Source organism: Leuresthes tenuis, unplaced genomic scaffold, assembly GCF_036924035.1.
Source record: "Leuresthes tenuis unplaced genomic scaffold, fLeuTen1.0.hap1 SCAF_6, whole genome shotgun sequence".
NCBI classification, from domain to species: domain Eukaryota; kingdom Metazoa; phylum Chordata; class Actinopteri; order Atheriniformes; family Atherinopsidae; genus Leuresthes; species Leuresthes tenuis.
In genome coordinates, this window is record NW_027325360.1 from 32,281,084 (window position 1) to 32,289,527 (window position 8,444).

Genomic DNA, 8,444 nt, shown 5'->3' on the forward strand with positions numbered 1-8,444 from the left:
TGATTATGTTTGGTTAGATATTCGAACCTTTTCTTAACTGCTTTTTTACAAACCATGGTCGGACTTTCACACCTTCTCTTAGCTGAACAACTCCGCTCCCTCTTTTGATTGTGTACAGTCGGGTATTTTAACCTTTTCTTACCCGCTTTTTACCAACTATGATCGGACATTCACACCGTCTTACAGCCGAACACCTCCGCTCCCTCTTTTGATGGTGTATGTTCGGGCATTCGAACCTTTTCTTACCCGCTTTTTACAAACCAGGATCGGACTTTCACACCTTTTAGTAGCCGAAAACCTCCGCTCCCGCTATTGATTGTGTACAGTCGGGTATTTTAACCTTTTCTTACCCGCTTTTTACCAACTATTGTCGGACATTCACACCGTCTTAGAGCGGAACACCTCCTCTCCCGCTTATGATCATGTACGGTTTGATGTTCGAAAATTTACTTTCTTGTTTTAAAGCAATTATTGATGGACATTCAAACCTTCTTTTTGATGGTGTATAGTCGGGCTTTCGAGCCTTTTCTTCCCGGTTTTTACAAACCATGGTCGGACTTTCACACCTTCTTGTAGCCGAACAACTCCGCTCCCGCTATTGATTGTGTACAGTCGGGTATTTTAACCTTTTCTTACCCGCTTTTTACCAACTATGGTCGGACATTCACACCGTCTTACAGCGGAACACCTCTGCTCCCGCTTTTGATGGTGTATAGTCGGGCATTCAAACCTTTTCTTACCCGCTTTTTACAAACTATGGTGGGACATTCAAACCTTCTTATATCCGAAAACCTCCGCTCTCTCTTTTGATGATACATTGTCGGACATTCGCACCTTTTCTTACCCGCTTTTTACAAACCATGGTCGGACTTTCACACCTTCTTGTAGCCGAACACATCCGCTCCCGCTATTGATTGTGTACAGTCGGGTATTTTAACCTTTTCTTACCCGCTTCTTACCAACTATGGTCGGACATTCACACCTTCGTACAGTGGAACACCTCCGCTCCCTCTTTTGATGGTGTATGTTCGGGTATTCAAACCTTTTCTTACCCGCTTTTTCCAAACTATGGTCGGCTATTCACAGCTTCCTCTCCACCATACTTGTATGGTTGGATATTCACACCCACTTGCATCCGAAGACCTCTGCCCCAAATTTTGTTGATATTTAGTCGGACATTCGCACCTTACCCGCTTTTGGCAAACTATGGCCTTCTTGCAGCCAAACACCTCTGATCTCGCTTTTGATGATGTAAGGTTGGGCATTCAGACCTTGCTTCACCTGCTTTTCACCAAATATAGTCGGACATTCACACCTTCTTGCAGCCGAACACTTCCGCTCCACCTTTTAGTGTTCTATCACACCTTTTTTTCACCGCATTTTATACATTATGGTTGGAAATTTTCAACCACTCTCATCCGAAGACCTCTCCTCCCGCTTTTGTTAATATATTTGAACTTTAGTCGGACATTCAAACCTTCTTGCAGCTGAACCACCTCCGCTCCCTGTTTTGATCATATATGGTCTGGCAATACTACCTTTTCTTACCCGTTTGTGAGTAATTATGGCTGGACATTCACACCTACTTGCAGCCGAACACAACCTCTCTCGCTTTTGATGATGTATGGACCGGCATTCTTACCTTTTCTAACACATTTTTCAGCAATTATGGTCGGAGATTCACACCTACTCAAAGCCGAACAACTCCGCTCCCGCATTTGATGGTGTATAGTCGGGCATTCTCACCCTTTCTCATCAGCTTTTTCCAAATTATGATCTGACATTCACCCCTATTTGCAGTCGAACAGCTCTGCTCCCGCTTTTGATTATGTATGGTTGGATATTCGAACCTTTTCTTAACTGCTTTTTACAAACTTTGGTTGGACGTTCACACCTTCTTGTAGCCGAACACATGCACTCCTGCTTTTGATGATGTATGGTTGGGCATTCGCACCTTTTTTTACCCATTTTTCAGGTATTATGGGTGGACATTCACACCTTCTTGCAGCTGAACACCTCCTCTCCCACTTATGATCATGTGTGGTTTGATTTTCGAAAATTTTCTTTCATGTTTTCTAGCAATTATTGATGGACATTTAGACCTTCTTGCAGCTGAACACCACCTCTCCCGATTTTGATTATGTATGGACCAGCATTTTTACCTTTTCTAACACATTTTTCAGCAATTATGGTTGGAGATTCACACCTACTCACAGCCGAACAACTCCGCTACCGCATTTGATGGTGTATAGTCGGGCATTCTCACCCTTTCTCATCAGCTTTTTGCAAATTATGATCTGACATTCACACCTACTTCCAGTCGAACAGCTCTGCTCCCGCTTTTGATTATGTTTGGTTAGATATTCGAACCTTTTCTTAACTGCTTTTTACAAACTTTGGTCGGACGTTCACAATATCTTGCAGCCGAACACCTCCGCTTCCGCTCTTGATGGTGTATATTCGGGCATACGAACCTTTTCTTACCCGCTTTTTACAAACCAAGGTCGGACTTTCACACCTTCTCTTAGCTGAACAACTCCGCTCCCTCTTTTGATTGTGTACAGTCGGGTAATTTAACCTTTTCTTACCCGCTTTTTACCATCTATGGTCAGACATTCACACCGTCTTACAGCGGAACACCTCCGCTCCCTCTTTTGATGATGTATGGTTAGGCATTCGCACCTTTTCTTACCCATTTTTCAGTAATTATGGGTAGACATTCACACCTTCTTGCAGCTGAACACCTCCTCTCCCGCTTATGATCATGTGCAGTTTGATATTCGAAGATTTTCTTTCATGTTTTCTAGCAATTATTGATGGACATCCAGACCGTCTTGCAGCTGAACAACTCCGCTCCCACTTTTGATGGTGTATAGTCGGGCTTTCGAGCCTTTTCTTCCCCGGTTTTTACAAATTATGGTTGGACATTCAGACCTTCTTGCAGCCGAAAACCTCCACTCCCTCTTTTGATCATACATTGTCGGGCATTCGCACCTTTTCTTACCCGCTTTTTACAAACCATGGTCGGACTTTCACACCTTTTAGTAGCCGAACAACTCCGCTCCCGCTATTGATTGTGTACAGTCGGGTATTTTAACCTTTTCTTACCCGCTTTTTACCAACTATGGTTGGACATTCACACCTTCTTACAGCAGAACACCTCCGCTCCCTGTTTTGATTATGTATGGTTTGACATTCGCACCTTCTCTCACCCGCCTTTTACTATGGTCGGCCATTCACAGCTTCCTCTCCACCATACTTGTATGGTGGGATATTCACACCCACTTCCATCCGAAGACCTCCGCCCCCACTTTTGTTGATATTTAGTCGGTCATTCGCACCTTACCCGCTTTTGGCAAACTATGGCCTTCTTGCAGCCGAACACCTCTGATCTCGCTTTTGATGATGTAAGGTTGGGCATTCAGACCTTGCTTCACCTGCTTTTCACCAAATATAGTCGGACATTCACACCTTCTTGCAGCCAAACGCTTCCGCTTTTAGTGTTCTTTGAGGCATTCACATATTTTTTTTCACCGTATTTTATAGATTATGGTTGGAAATTCTCACCCACTCTCATCCGAAGACCTCTCCTCCCGCTTTTGTTAATATATAGTCGGGCATTCGAACCTTTTCTTACCCGCTTTTTACAAATTATGGTCGAACATTCACTCCTACTTGCAGCTGAATACTTCCGCTCCACCTTTTAGGTATGTATGGTTGGCATTTGCACCTCTTTTTATACTGATTGCTGAAGATTAAGTTGTTCTTTCTCAAACTACAAATTTTTTTTAATTGTTGAAACTTGATTTGAAGTGGATAAATAAGGAGGACAAACAGTTTTAAGTCAGGCTGATAGAAGGAATTAATTTTATAGCAAAATCTGTATTTCGTCATATGTCGAGAGATGCTTATTGCTGAAGAAGTTCTTTCTCATTCTACAAAGTACAACGTTGTTTATCGTTGAAACTTGATTAGACATGAATAAATATGAAGGACAAAGCAGTCTTAACTTGGTTTGAGTTAATGAATTCGTTTCATAGGAGAATCCGAATTCGTGCATAACTCATAAAATAGAGCTTATTTTCGGATTCCTGAAGAATGAGTCTGGTTCTTTCTCATAATACAAAGTTTGTTGTTTATTGTTGAAACTTCATCAGAAGTGAAGAAATAAATGAATGCCTATCAACAAATGTGGGATCTAAACTCTAGTGCTTCCTCTAAAATAATTTCCTTTCTCAATTTAGAAATGTGTGTGTGTAAGTCACAACACCCGTGACACCAAAACGGCTTTCTTTTCTCTACACTCTGCACTATGAGCACACACACCAAATCAGAAAGGCTTTTTTCTCTCTTTTCTACATTATGGACTGTGGGGACACAAAACCGCTCTCTCTCTTTTTTTTTTTTATCGTGTGCCAGGGCGTTGTCTCACGTATTAGATTATGCTTAAGATACGAATGGGTTTATCAGTCACATCAGAATCCATACATACTGATCCTCCCGTAATAAAATGGTCGGATCTTATCAAACACACTTTGTTTCTTGTGACAATCAAGTCAGCGAAACAGCGTATACACGTCAAGACACTGAATCAAGTTTGCCACAAGAACTCATAAGTTTGGCAGTATTGCTCTGCCGTCAGCAATCATACACCCATTTTATTTTCGTGAGACATGTGCAAGCACCTGTTCATCTACTGTTCTATCACTATGAATTAGTGATCTATTATCAATAAGGATACTTCTACAACTACTATCAAAGTATGTCCAGACTTCTTATGTTGTCAGTTGCTATATATGAATAAGTGGGTAGCTACTGACAAGCATTAAGCATGTCACACAGCCCAAACATATAACATTTCAGGACACACCACACAGTTAACAACCACAGTGAAGCGTGTCAAAGCCCAAACATGTAACATTAAACAGGACACTTACACAACACATTCAAATCAAACAGTCAGACAACATACAAGAACATATACCCCAGCCGGCATTGCTCCCTGCCTATTTTCGTACAGCACACTATGTGTGCGCACACCTTTATTCACAAACTCTTCAACTTATACTCTTTTACCGAAGCTGCTACAGCTCGATTGGCCGAATACCCTTTGATCCTATTTCGGTGAATTTGACATCTGCCTTACATATAACAGATTAGCGGTTTAGCAGTTTTAATTTAGTTTGAGTGAAGGAATTCATTTTATAGCAAAATCCGAAATCGTGAAGAACTCATGAAAGTAAGCTTATTCTCGGATTCCTGAAACTTTAGATTTGCTCTTTCTTTTACTGCAAAGTACAACGTTGTTTTTTTTGTTTAAATCTTTCTAGACATGGTAAATATTAAGGACAAAGCAGTTTTCACATAGTTTGAGTGAAGGAATTCATTTTATAGATAAAATCCCAAGAGTCTGCTGAGAAAAGAGAGTGAATGCGAAGTAGACTTTAACACGGCTATGGGAGCGAGCCGAGTGTGGGCTAACCGGGAGAATTGCTTGAAAGAAACGCGACACCGAATGAGCAATCAGAACAAAGCCTCAATACGGGATTCTCGTGGTGTTTTTGTTGCTGCCTTGTCTTTTGCACAGAGTAAAAGACAAGGCAGCCATCGAATAGGGCCCGATTGTTCCTAGTTGGTCAGCCGAGGAGCAAGGGGGGGGGGGAGCAAGCGTCTCAACCAAGCAAAGCTCACCATGGGGAAGGTGGCTATGCCAACTAGCCTGATGCCCTGCTCCCGCAGTGACGGATAATCGTACTCTGGTTTCTCTTCATAACGTACAAGTCTTTTGCCTTTTACTAAAGATTTCTGTGGAGAGCAGCACTAATGAGTTGTTTCTATTTTTGGCAGGCTTTACCTTTGCGGGTGAAGCCCTTTCTGTCTGTGCAAAAGAAATCTTCTTACTGTGCAGAGTGACTTCTCTGAGTAGAGTCGCCTTACATGTTGCGACTGTTCCGATGTTCGAAGCTGGAGTGCAAAGTTGTTGCTTGAATGGTGCTTGCTGGAGCGTGCGGGAGTGCAAAGTTATACCATTTAAAAGGGCTGAAGAGTGCTCAGTGCAGCGGGTGGGCGACACTCTGGCCACCTTGAAAACCGAGGTTACATCCACTACCAGGGGCAGCCCAAGTTCTGCCGCAAGTGTGGTGAGCATGGGCACCTGGTTGAGGCTTGTACCAAGGTGTTATGTGGGAAGAGCAGAGAAATTGGGCAAACTTTTGGAGAGTGTCCAAATGGCAGGAAATGTAATCTCTGTGGAGAATTAAATCACCTCTTCAGAGATTGCCCTAAATCTTTTGCCAACAAATTAAAGACGGTAAAGCCACAGTCAAGCCAACAAAGAGAAGGACCAAAGGGGGCAGTTGGTGAACAAAGTGAAGAGGTTGACCCAATAAATTCAAACTTCCCGCCAAAAGCTTGGATTGGAAGTGAGGAGCAAAAAGGGGAGGGGTCTGTAGAGGCCTCACCACTCAGTGTTGAAGTCTGTGAGAATTCACAGGCAGAGGGTGGAGCTACGCTAAATGAGGAGGAAGAGCAGACAGGTGAGTCTAGTGAAGATACTCACCTCCCCGAAGGTCAACAGCCAAAGAGGACGGCATCTGAGCCTCTGATTCCCCAGTTGTATCAGAGAAGAGGGGAAGGGTTAGGTCCCTTTCAGACAGTTCTTCAGTGGAAGAACCTAGAGTCTTCCCCTCCGACTCACCAAATGAGGTCTCCTTTTTAACTTCAGCTCTGCAATCAACCCCCAGGGACTCAAAGTTAAATGCAACATTGCGTCAGAGGCCAACACCGAGAGTCCGAAAAGGAAATATAGATCACCCTACTCACTTTTCACCTAAAGAAATGAAGGAAGAGCTAGTTTCCCAAGAAATAACCTGTGTGTAATTTGTTTTGATAACTTAGAAAAACGAAAATGACATACCTACTTTCCTTTATGCTTTTAATGGTTCTCACCTTCTCAACACTAAATGTGAGAAGTGTGAAATCAAAGACAAGAGCCCAGAGTATTTTATCCTTCTTAGACTCCATAAAATCAGATGTGTTTTTAATACAAGAATGTGGACTACCTTTTTTAAAAAACCATAGACAATGGGAGGAAATGTGGCCCCATTTATCGATATGGAGTGGCTCAAATCAAAATAAAAATGATGGTGTGGCCATTCTAATTAAAAATCCGCATGTTATGGTGAAAGGTAGCACAGTGGTGAGAGACGGACGGGCACTTTTAGCACACTTGAATTTTATGGGGCAAGACTTTAACCTCTTAAATATTTATGGTTTCAATGGAAAAAATGAAAGGTATGACCTTTTAGAAGATATACAGCTTTACATGCTAGGGCAAGTACCTTTAGTTGTAGGAGGGGATTTTAACTGTATCTTGAGCAGGAAAGATAGAAAAAGAGCAGGGGTAGATTTTAAAGTGGATAAGACTTCGATTTTACTTCAGGGCATATGCAGGGATTTTAAGCTTACTGACTGTTTTAAAACCATGCATCCCAGAGAGGAGGGCTTCACCTGGTTTAGTCATGATGGCACCAGAGCCTCTCGCATTGATTATTTCTTTACTAGAGATTGCCCACCCACTGATGTTAGATTAACCCCTGTTTTCTTTTCAGACCACCTTATGCTCTCCTGCACCCTTTCACCCCCTTCTGGTGTGACGGTAGGAAGTGGTCTGTGGAAACTCAACTGTTCCCTGTTGGAGGATGAAATCATAGTCAGTCAGTACAGGGAATGTTATAAAGAGTGGCAGACCCTTCAAGACCTCTACGAAACACATGCACAATGGTGGGAAATGGTGAAGGAAACGACCCAGACTTTTTTTAAACAGCAAGGTAAACGTAAAAAAAGGAAAGAGAATAGATGTATGATGGGACTACATAAACGCTTACAGCGCTACTTTAAACTAAATCAGTGTGGCATAGACTTTAAAGAAGAAATCAAAGATGTCAAAAAGGAAATGTCAGTTTCAGCAGAAATAAAGAGTAAAGGAATTTTTGTAAGAAGCAGGGAGCAGGAAATTGAGGAAGGTGAAAAATAAAGAAAGTTATAAATAAAAAGGAGTGTATTCAAAATCTAAAAAGAGAAGATGGGTTTTTAACAAAATCCACACAAGAGATGATTGAAACTGTACATACCTTTTATAGTAACATGTACAAAGAGAAACCAGTGCACTTGGAAACATCGGCAGAAATCTTAAAATTCGTTGACAAAACCGTAAAAGAGAATGCACACTTGACACAGAATTTTACTGCTTTAGAGTTAAAAAAATGCCTAACAGGTTTTAAGAGAAGTCGAGCTCCGGGTTTAGACGGGCTTCCTGCAGAATTCTATCTGACCTATTGGGACCTTTTATCATCAGACATTTTAGATGTTTTTAAAGATTTTGAAAAACTCGACCGACTGCCTGACAGTTTTAGAGTGGGAATAGTGACTCTACTTTATAAAAA

At 41.9% G+C, this 8,444-nt stretch overlaps 1 non-coding gene across 1 annotated transcript; it reads left to right on the plus strand.

Moving 5' to 3' along the window:
- Positions 1–5,751: 5,751 nt before the first annotated feature.
- On the plus strand, positions 5,752–5,865 carry LOC140310698 (U5 spliceosomal RNA). The gene has a single exon (XR_011916744.1). It is a non-coding gene; the product is annotated as a U5 spliceosomal RNA (small nuclear RNA).
- Positions 5,866–8,444: the final 2,579 nt, after the last annotated feature.